The sequence below is a fragment of the Zalophus californianus genome, chromosome 11, assembly GCF_009762305.2.
Source record: "Zalophus californianus isolate mZalCal1 chromosome 11, mZalCal1.pri.v2, whole genome shotgun sequence".
Classification (NCBI taxonomy): domain Eukaryota; kingdom Metazoa; phylum Chordata; class Mammalia; order Carnivora; family Otariidae; genus Zalophus; species Zalophus californianus.
The window spans coordinates 62,619,873-62,632,158 of record NC_045605.1 but is presented as its reverse complement, the minus strand read 5'-3'; the positions used below and the strand labels follow the sequence as shown (position 1 = coordinate 62,632,158).

General features: G+C 36.7%; 1 pseudogene; it reads left to right on the top strand.

Annotated features, from left to right (window-relative positions):
- Nucleotides 1-8,023: 8,023 nt before the first annotated feature.
- LOC113913778 lies at nt 8,024-8,941 on the top strand (annotated as a pseudogene).
- Nucleotides 8,942-12,286: the final 3,345 nt, after the last annotated feature.

Genomic DNA, 12,286 nt, shown 5'->3' with positions numbered 1-12,286 from the left:
TCCTAGATAATAGGATCCAACAATACATTAAAAGGATCATCCACAACGACCAAGTGGGATTTATCCCCGGTTGCAAGGGTGGTTCAACATTCGCAAATCAATCAATGTGATAGAACACATTAATAAGAGGAGGTAGAAGAACCACGTGGTACTCTCAATTGATGGAGAAAAAGCATTTGACAAAATACAACATCCTTTCCTGATTAAAACTCTTCAGAGTATAGGGATAGAGGGAACATTCCACAAGTTCATAAAATTCATCTATGAAAAACCCACAGCGAATATCATCCTCAATGGGGAAAAGCTGAGAGCCTTTCCCTTAAGATCAGGAACACATCAAGGATGCCCACTCTCGCCACTATTGTTCAACATAGTACTAGAAGTCCTAGCAACAGCAATCAGACAACGAAAAGAAATAAAATATATTCAAATTGGCAAAGAAGTCAAACTCTCTCTTTTCGCAGACGACGTGATACTTTATGTGGAAAACCCAAAAGACTGCACCCCCAAATTACTAGAACTCATACAGCAATTCAGTAATGTGGCAGGATACAAAATCAATGCACAGAAATCAGTTGCTTTCTTATACACTAACAACGCAACTGTAGAAAGAGAAATTAGAGAAATGATTCCATTTACAATAACACCAAAAACTGTAAGATACCTTGGAATAAGCCTAACCAAAGAGGTAAAGGATCTATACTCTAGGAACTATAGAACACTCATGAAAGAAATTGAAGAAGACAGAAAAAGATGGAAAAATATTCCATGCTCATGGATCGGGAGAATAAATATTATTAAAATGTCTATGCTACCCAGAGCAATCTATACCTTCAATGCCATCCCGATCAAAATTCCAATGACATTTTTCAAAGTGCTGGAACAAATAATCCTAAAATTTGTATGGAAACAGAAAGATCCCGAATCGCCAAGGAAATGTTGAAAAAGAAAAACAAAGCTGGGGGCATCACATTGCCCGATTTCAAACTATATTACAAATCTGTGATCACCAAGACAACATGGTACTGGCACAAAAACAGACATATAGACCAATGGAACAGAATAGAGAACCAGATATGGACCGTCAACTCTATGGTCAAATAATCTTTGACAAAGGAGGGAAAAACATGCAATGGAAAAAAGACAGTCTCTTCAATAAATGGTGCTGGGAAAATTGGATAGCCACATGCAGAAGAATGAAACTTGACCATTTTCTAACACCATTCACAAAGATAAACTCAAAGTGTATGAAAGACCTCAATGTGAGACAGGAATCCATCAAAATCCTAGAGAAGAACATAGGCAGTAACTTCTTTGACATCGCCCACAGCAAAGTCTTTCAAGATACATCTCCAAAAGCTAGTGAAGCAAAAGCAAAAATGAACTTTTGGGACTTTATCAAGATAAAAAGCTTCCGTACAGCAAAGGAAACAGTCAACAAAACAAAGAGGCAACCCACAGAATGGGAGAAGATTTTTGCAAATGACACTACAGATAAAGGGCTGGTATCCAAGATCTATAAAGAACTTCTCAAACTCAATACCCAAAAAACAAATAATCAAGTCAAAAAGTGGGCAGAAGACATGAAAAGACACTTCTCTGAAGAAGACATAGAAATGGCTAACAGACACATGAAAAAATGTTCATCATCATCAGCCATCAGGGAAATTCAAATCAAAACCACATTGAGATACCAAATTATACCTGTTAGAATGGCAAAAATGGACAGGGAAAGAAACAACAAATGTTGGAGAGGTTGTGGAGACAGGGGAACCCTCTTCCACTGTTGGTGGGAATGCAAGTTGGTACAGCCACTTTGGAAAACAGTGTGGAGGTGCCTCAAAATTTTAAAATAGAGCTACCCTATGACCCAGCAATTGCACTACTGGGTATTTACCCCAAAGACACAGATGTAGTGAAAAGAAGGGATATATGCACCCCATTGTTCATAGCAGCAATATCCGCAATAGCCAGACTGTGGAAAGAGCCTAGATGCCCTTCAACAGATGAATGGATAAAGAAGACGTGGTCCATATATACAATAGAATATGACTCAGCCATCAGAAAGGATGAATACCCAACTTTTACATCCACATGGATGGGACTGGAGGAGATTATGCTAAGTGAAATAAGTCAAGCAGAGAAAGTCAATTATCATATGGTTTCACTTATTTGTAGAACATAAGGAATAGTATGGAGGACATTAGGAGAAGGAAGGGAAAAATGAATTCCATTTTATATGGAATTTTATTCCAAACTATATGGAATATAATAGAAAAATCTATTCCACATATAAAATGACTAATTCCCAGAAATGTTTGGTGGCTTATCCATATACACACAAGCTATTAAATGTTCTCTCCTAATCTATATTCACACAACCATTACATGTTATCTCTAATCAAAGGTGGTTTCTCCTTTGCTTTTGTAGAAAAAAGAATTTTTATTCAGTGCTGAGCATATATTCATTCCTTTGCTGACTTTCTGCTGTCTTGAATGGAGAAATGATCAGTGAATACTATTGTTCAATTACTCTGTCAGATTGTTGTAAGAATTTCTTATTGCTGCTTGTACAAAAGTAAAAGTAAAGTAAAATCAGTAAGATAACTATGTACAGAAAAAGTACTTAAACATTGTAATAAAATTGTGATCATATTGAAGATCTATAACTAATAGGAGAAACATATTAAAAGAGGAAATAAATATATCAATAAGTAAATAAGCCACATATGTGTGCCTGTGAGTGTGTGTGTATACAAAGTTTTACACAGCAAGAGATTTTACTCCCAGCTGAAATGTAAATAATTTGTGTGAGAAATAAATAAATCCTGACTGAATGTCCCTGAACCTTGATTGTTGTGGAAACTGCCATCATAAGACTTTCCTTCACCCATTTGCCCTAGTAATAAGATTTTCCAATAGATAATTTTCTATTCAAACAATCATAAAATTGAAATTTATTAAATACATTCATTGACAGGCTTTTGGTTCCACTCCGACCTTGGAGTGATTCTCAAGGAGACTCCAGGCTAGGAAAGAGAGGAAGAGACTAAGTAATAATTTCTGGAGGACCTATCATATGTGGGTTGGTGCAAGTTCAGCTTGGGAAAGTACCTTTATCTTTCATACTTACTCTTCCTTCTTGGGACTTGGCAATTTCATGCCTTCAATTGCCAATTTAAATTCATAATGATCCAAAATGTAGACTTAAAATGCACCTTTCATTCATTTTTTCACCAAGGCCTCATCTTTTTTTTTTTTTAAGATTTACTTACTATTTTAGAGAGAGAGAGAGAGTACAAGTGGGGAGGGGGCAGAAGGAGAGGGAGAGAGAGAATCCCAAACAGGTTCCATGCCCAGCACAGAGATGGATGTGGGTCTTAATCTCACTACACCAAGATCACAACCTGAGCCAAAATCAAGAGTTGGATGCTCAAACAACTGAGACACACAGGCACCCCAAGGCCTCATCTTTTTATGGGGTGCAGAGAATGTGTGGGACTATATAGCACAATTCTGCTTGGTGAGTCCTATCTGAGCAGTAGCCTTGAATTCTTACTATATTCTGTCATAGTAGGTAACTTTACAATATACCCTCATTTCACCATAGTGATTTTTTTCTCTCTAACAAGACCCAGTAAATATGGGAAAACTAATGGATATCTTACATCCACCACTATTGCTTTATTGCAACGGGACTACTTCAAGTTAATATTCCTATGTAAAGAAACCTCTTTATTATACAATGAGATTTCACTTTCCTATGTGGTAACTATCACCTCTATTGATATGTCTTTTGATGACTCACTGATGCCTGAGGGCTAAACCTCACTCCACCACTTCAAAAGGACAGTTCCACAGGCCCTCCCACCTCTTCCCAACAGCTTTAACCTGGATCATGAGACTTTGAGCTCAAATCACATGTATGTTTCATACATTACTAAGATCCATCTATACAGGACTCAGTTATTTGAATAGTAATCCATGGGATTTGAGTCATATTCCTTCCAAACATAAATTATAACCCTATAAAGACCTAACTGTAGGCCTTTTCAAGTGGGCCAGCTTAATCTTTCTGCAATGCCTCCAAGAAAACAAATACAAACAAAAATTTAATAAAGCTCTAAGTTAATCAAAGTTAATCGATTTTTTTAGTTTCTGAAACATCAAATAAATATGGATTCAGAGAAGTAATTTAATTTGATTGGTTTCTGTGGTTAATAAAATGGGTAATTTCAAGAGACAAACCAAAAACAGACTCTTAACTATAAAGAACAAACTGATGGTTACCAGAGAGGAGGTTACTGTGGGGGGATGGGGGTATAGGTGAAGGGGATTAAGAATACACTTATGATGAGCACCGAGTAATGTAAAGAATTGTTAGATTATTATATTATTCACCTGAAGCCAATATAAGATTGTATGTTAATTATACTGGAATTAAAATAAAAATAAATAAAAGAAATTGGGTAATTTCTTCAATAATTAAGTATACTTTAACTCCCCAGATATGTAAATATTCATCCTACTTTGTAGGAAAATATAAATTTCTCTCCATCCATAGAAATATCAATCAAAAAACAAAGTAGAATTTAACAGACTTGGCCCTATCAAATCCAAGATCCCACCTCTCAAATATTCTTAACAAAGATAGCAAAAACATTTAGTAAGGTATAGCAACAATACAGCCATGAAATTATAGTCAAAACCACCTGAACTAAAATAGAAATAAAGAGAAAAGGATGTTTTTCAGAGTTATTTATAAATTAGAAATGATAGAACTTGGTCCCTGATTTGTTATAGCTTAAGGAGAGAATTTAGTGGTATAACAATTACTTGTGATATATATGTATTATGAGCAGGCAACTAGCAATGTCTAGGTTCTACCCACTATCCTGAAGGAGAGACAAGGAGTAGCCCCCTTCTTTTCTGAGTTCTGCACCAGTAATACATGAGGAGATATGGTCCAAAAGTCCTTAACTTCAGTTCTGTAATCTATCACACACACTTTTCTTTTTTCCCCAGTAGATTTAACAGACAATCATGTGTCAAACAGAAATATGTTTCCTCCTCTTGAGGGATAAGAAGAGCAGATCTGGTAAACTCTGCTTCTACATTTATGAGGTCACAGACACATTAGCTATCATTGCTCTTTTATGTAGTCTGAGACCATCAGGTGGGCAGTGTTGGGGAGGGTAGAATATTTCATGTCTCTCATTATATTTCTTCCTCTGCTTATGCAAAAGAGAAAAACCATTCTACTTCCATTTTTTACTATTCCGAGCATATTTGCTAGCTTCTGTACAAGAAAAAAACAAAAAAACATGGTAATATAGGGAATAATACAGGACACGAATTTGGGCATGCATTTCTTGGTGACCAGGGTACCTGTGTCCTAAGAGGGCCAAGTTTAAACTCCATATCCTTTCTTGCACTACTAAACATGAATAGGAATGTAAAAAGGCCCTGAACCTTCTGGGAAAGTTGGCCATTTCCTCTCTTCATTTCCTATGTCCATGTGGCAAGTACACAGGTCCTGGCCCATAGGGATGGATTGTTCATCTTGGTTCATGTCATTGTTGGGTAGCAGACTCAAGGACTCTCAGGCAGTTCTCTACCTCTATGCAGACATGCTTTCACATGCTTGTCCAAAAGTTTAAGATAACCCAGATAACACACCTGGACTTAAAACTAATGTATGAAACTTATGCTTGCTAAGGGGTATTAAGTATTAGGAAGTGGTACAGCATGAAGTAAGAGAGATAGCCTTAAGACTAGTCTTAATGTTAAAAATAAAAGTCTTAGCTTATTTCAATTGTGATTGACGTTAGGCTAGTCACTATGACTTTCAACGTCTTTTTCTATAATATGAGAACAGTAATAATAGCTAATCATACTAATTGTCCCACATATCCTTTATCAGGCCAAATGTCACTAACATCTACAGAGTCTTCTAAGCTAAATTTCAAATCTTGATTTTTTTTCCCTCACCCATCCCATTCAATAGACAAGTTTTCAGATCCTATAAATTCTATAGAAAAGTCTAATAATGATTAAAGAGTTAAGCAATCAGAGATTAACAACATTTGAATCCCATTAAGTGGAAAATATAAGAATATAAAATTTTCTTACCACATTCTGACAGATTGAAAACATATTCATGCCAAACTGATTTGAATAAAGAAAAAGCAACAAGGATGTAGTACAGAGAATTTGAAAGGATAAATTAATCTCATTCCTCTGGAGAGTTGTAAGCATGTATGAAATCATCATGAGATACCACAAACCAGAACAAGTAACACCTTGATTGAAAATCCAAGGATCAAAAATATTGTCAAAAGTGAAGAAGGGAACATTTTAGATATAGAGTATCTATAATAGAAATAATGAAATTTAGAGTAAATAAAAACACAATATATGAAATATGGAAATATTTGACTGATAAAATGTATAAATACTGTTGAACAATAAACAAACAAACAAATAAATAAATAAAAACTTTCATTATTATTATAATATATCAAGGTATATTATTATATACATATATCAAAACTCACCAGATTGTACACATGAAATATGCATAGTTCATTGCAAGTATATTTACCATGATGAAGCAGTGAAAAAATGCACTTATCAAAAATTTTTGGAAAATGATAGTATGGATTATTTTGGCTACTGAGGTTATAGACTTTATCAGTGATCCTTTTGTGTATTCTCTTTACACCATATCCAAAGAAAAGATATTTCTCATTTAATTTTGCCAATTCCTCAAATAATTCCCTGACTCTGCCTTCCTGGTTTCTTAAAGACCAATGGACTCTACTATAGGTTCAGGCTGGGCCCATTTCATTTCCATCTGGGTGAAAATTCATGAGTAGAAACCTCACTGTCAACTTGTGGTCCTGAAATCAAGTCATACTTGGCAGCTCATGAGTCAGTGGTCCAGCCACAACTGATCTGACCACATTTTTCCTATACTGCCAGCTAGATGTAGAGTCTAATGTGTGAAAACAAACCTTTCTATGTTTGCAGGCTTTGATTTCTGTCTATCTCAAGATAGCCCTGCCAGGTGGGCTATCTGTTCTGACATCGTTCTATAGGTCAATTCTAAGACTAGTACTTCAACCCTTCTCAGGAATAGCATACTCCAGCCCAAGTGCCAACCATTTGCTCATGCCCCCAGCTACCTTCCCTCTTTCTAATTTCCTTCTTATACCCAGCCATGTTATTCCTTGCTTTTTCCTGATGTACAGTAATATATAGACTGAATAGTATTTCTGCCTGACTGCAAAGCATTGGATCAGTGCCTGATTTTCTACTGATGCACCTATCCAACTCATTGGATACTCTGAAACAAACTGCAGCATGAATGAGCTCAAACACTAGTCACACCAGAAAAGATAGGTATTGTGGTGCCATTTGGTCTCCACAAAGAGCTGTCCCTGCTTCCATATCGTGTGGTGCTACCTAAGTCTGGTCTTGTCTCCAATGTCTTGGTTCAGTAATGATGAAGTCCCATCATGCCTTAATCTTTAACACTGCCATCAAGCCTTGATTCTCTGATACAGTAAAGAATTTAGAAAAGGACAAGGACTGTGGATTATAACGTGATCTAAATGGTTTCTTAAAATTCCCTTCCTACTAGGAAGGATGATAAATGATCCCTTGGAAACACAAAAGAAAAGATAATTATTGGTTCTGCTCCTTGATGAAATGAAAGACAGAATCTGCTGACTAAAAAGTAAACTAAGAAAAAGAAAAACCTGGGCTTTCTACTAAAGGCAGAACTCTTCATATTTTTTCAAATCCATATAATATGCCAGCATCCTTTTTCAAATAGCTTCAGTAAGAATTAGGAATGGAAATTTTAGAAAATCAAGTTTCTCAAATGCTTCCAAGAATTTTTTTCAATCAAATACATTTGTTCTTCCAATGAGATCTTTGCTTCCAGAATTTGTTTTTCCATCATAGTCAACTTCTGATTGCTCTATTTATGCTAATATGTAGATAGAAATAAACACCAATGGGCACAGAAAACCAAACCTATCTGACTGAATTCATCTTGCTGGGCCTTTCTTCAGATTGGCAGATCCAGATCCTACTGTTTGTGGTGTTTCTCATCATCTACCTGCTAACTCTGGAAATCTTCTCATCATAGTGATAATTCATATTGACTCTCGACTTCATACACCAATGTACTTCTTCCTTAAAAACTTGTCATTTACTGATCTCTGTTTCTCTACAATGATCATCCCCCAGATGTTATTCCGTTTGCTGGTAATGAGAAAAACCATTTCCTTTGCTGGGTGTTCAATTCAGATGATTTTTTTCCTAGTAGTTGGGTGTACAGAAAGTTCCCTCTTAGCAGTGATGTCCTATGACTGGTATGTGGCTGTCTGCAAGCCCCTTCACTACTCCACCCTCATGACCCAGAGGTTGTGTGTACAGCTGACCATAGGGTCCTGGGCCACTGGAGCATTTGTGTCTCTAGTAGACACAACATTTACTTTATGTCTGTCATACCACGGACAGAACATAATTAATCATTATTTTTGTGAACCTCTTGCCCTCTTGAAGTTGGCTTCAGAAGAAACCTACAAAGCTGAGATGGCCATCTTTGCAATGGGTGTGGTAATTCTCCTTGGTCTTCTCTCCCTCATCTTTTTCTCCTACTGGAATATTATCTCCACTGTGATTCAGATACAGTCAGGTGAGGGGAGGCTCAAGGTCTTTTCTACTTGTGGTTCTCATCTCATCATTGTTGTCTTCTTCTATGGCTCAAAAATATTTACCTACGTGCATCCAAATTCCAAGAAAATAAGTGAAGGGGATAAGGTGATCTGTGTTATACTCAGTCATAACATCCATGATGAACCCATTCATTTATAGCCTGAGAAACAAAGATATGAAGGAGGCATTTAGGAAAGTATTTGGAAGATAGACCCTCTCAGAGGCAATGATCTTTATATTGATATACAACTGTGCGAATGAAGACATTTCAAACTGGTTCAACATTTTTAACAGCTTTCTCTCTGAACTATCTCTAGGCTGATACATCTCTAGGCTGTACAAGGGTCATACATGTACCCTTATACATCTAGGATGTTTTCAGGTTTGTCAGCTGCATCTTGCTCAGGCTTCTTCTCTGTGGTTATAGCTTGCTTGTCTCATAACAGCTTTTTTGCTATTATATTACACATATATAATATAAATTATATTTACATATCATATGAATATTTTTATATATCAAACAGGATCTTCATTTATACTTCATTATACTGTATTACTGATTCACTAATGCATTTTCACCCAGAGATAGTGTTGTTGAGCCTTTTGGTTCTAAACTCCATAGCTGCTTGTCGGCCTCATCCCATGCTAACATTATCTACAGCTATCCACAGATACTAGAATCCTACCTGATGTCAATATGCTAGACTCTACAATTTCCTGTGAGAAAAATATCAATTTTTTTTACCCTAAAACTCTGATATGGAACCCTGTTTATTGTTTTGTTTTGTTTTGGGGGGGTTGTTTTGTTTTGCTGTAGAGTCCCAAAATACTGCTATAGTCAATTCAACTACACATGGAGGAGCTACTGGCTTAGACAGTAATGTGTGGGATCTCATATTCCAGCATACATCTTTCATATATCACATACTCCTTCCATCCAAGGACAATTGCTGGGTTGAAGGAACTAGAATTAAGAAGCAACGTGCCTACATCAGAACTCTCTTATCAGAAACGTCTGTGACACCAATATACCACAGCTGTTCCCCCCTCAGACATGCTCTTCCCTCTTCTGCAGGTTTGATTGTGACAGTACCCACTAAGTTCTCCTTTTTGGAAAGTGGAAAAGGATGGCTGACATACGAGAAGCAATCCCAGAAGATGTAGCTTGTTCTGTGGGATTAAATGGCCCCTTTAGCCTTTTTAGTAACTGCTATAACCTCAGTTTTGGCAAAAGCACCACTGGTAATGCTTGTGGCTACTCACTGATGTTCAACATGTGCACTGCCCCTCGCTTGGAAGAAAATCCACTGTTGTGGATTAGAGCTAAAGCTCTAACTGCAGGTATTAAGTGGAGTTGACCCAACTCTTCATTGGCATGTAGAAACACTACCAATTTCCATCCTTGGTTGCACAGCCTGTGAGCCATGAAAAACATAGCTAGGGGTCATCAAAGTTCTGGCCATTTCTCCCCCCAGGATTGTCTCTTTCTCCTGGCAGAAGTCCTATGACACAAACATATACCATTTGTACTTCATTTTCCAGACTTACAAATATCCCCTGATTGTCCCACCCCATCTGCCATGGAGCTGTTTGTAGGGATTCTTGTCATATAGAAAAGAGTGCTGCTAACCATAGCCAAACCCTGCTTTCACACAGCAAGAAGAATATGGGAAATTTTATCTTTTACCAGGAGCAGTTTCAACTTGGAGTTGTGCTCTCACTTCGTGACCATCTGTAAACAAAGTAACTGTGGATGAAGTATGGCAGGAGCCAGAGAAAATGAGAACTTGATGAAAATCAAGCTTGCCACATTGAGGTCCGGCTGCTCCAGCTTCAATGTCCATAGCCTGTCCTGGGTGTCTAGGGCTGGTCATTCTGTGTCACGATGTCCTTGCTGAATTGAATGCATTGTGTGCAGAATGATTCTGCATGGGAGAATAAATGTATGCAATAATAGAGTCACTAGACAGGTGTGAGTTGTTCTTACCAGATTATGTGTTCCAGCATGATCTTATACAAGGTAACAAAAACTGGTCTTGTACTACAGATTCTTTGAGAAGTTATGTTATAAATAATAGCATTTGCTTTTTTTAAATTGAAGTATAGGTGACATACAATATTATATTAGTCTCAGGTGTACAACATAATGATTTCATATTTATATACATCACATAATGCTCACCACAATAGATGTAGATATCATCTGCCACCTGACAAAGTTATTATTATATTGTTGGCCAATTCCCTATGCTGTACTTTACATCTCGTGACTTACTTATTTTATAACTGAATGTTTGTACCTCTTAATCTCCTTCACCTATTTCACCCATCCCCTTACCCCCTTCCATCTGGCAATTACCAGTTTGTTCTCTGTATTTATGAGTCTGTTTCTGTCTTACTTTATTTGTTTTGTTTCTTAAATTCCACATATAAGCAAAATCATATGGTACTTGTCTTTTTCTGCCTAACATATTTTACTTAGCATAATATACTCTAGGTCCATCCATGTCATTGCAAATGGCAAGATTCCATTCATTTTTATGGTGGAGTAATATTCCATTGTATACATAAACTACATCTTCTTTATCAATTCATCTATTGATGGACACTTAGGTTGTTTCCATATCTTGGCTAAATAATGCGGCAATGAACATAGGGGTGCATATATCTTTTCAAACTAGTCTTTTCATTTTCTTCATTTAACTACCCAGAAGTGGAATTGAATGACATCTACTTTTAGATATGCTGCGGCTTCATGGCCGTTCAGAAGCTCACTTTACAACTCCCTCTTTACTTGTTATTAAGTAAAAGGGAATTTATATCACATAATTGGAATGATTATTGAAAAAGTGGCCATGGATCACTTTGAGTTATGTAAAAACTATATAACTGATCTCATTAGGGAACTGGTGGAGTCAACAGGGTAAGAAAACACAGATACTGATATATATTTTTAAAATAAAAATATCAGTCTCTGGCTGACAAGACTGAGTTTTATTGCAGTTGCCCAGGAGAGAGATGCTGGTCTTAACTAGGGTTGTAGCAATGGGGGAGCCAGAGGAGATGGTAAGACACGTGGATAGATAGGATATACAAGATGAAAAAAGAGAGTAATGAAATATCCCTAAGTCTTTGGCCTGAGCAATGCTGTGGATGCTGGGGGAGACTCAAAAAGGGAAGAGTCTGGTGAAGAAATCAAGAATTCTCTTCTGGACTTGTTTACATGGCCCTTTGTTATGTGCTGACTTTGTTCTCACTCCACCCTTTTACAGTTGAATAGCTACCTATAATAAAGCCTTCATTTAAACAGTCCTGACATCTTAAGCTGCATCGCCCACCTGTAGTTTAGGGTTTTGTCCCCCTCCCCTTCCATTAGCTGAAGATTTTAATTAAAGCGTTTTTAGTACAATTGCACACATGAGTTCTGAAGTCCTTGGTAGTACTTAGTTTGGTAGTCATCATACAGATGATGCAAAATATACTTTTGTCAGCTGTCTTTTATATTACTATCATTATTGAAACCTCCATTTTAAAAAATTCTGACAATTTGGAGACA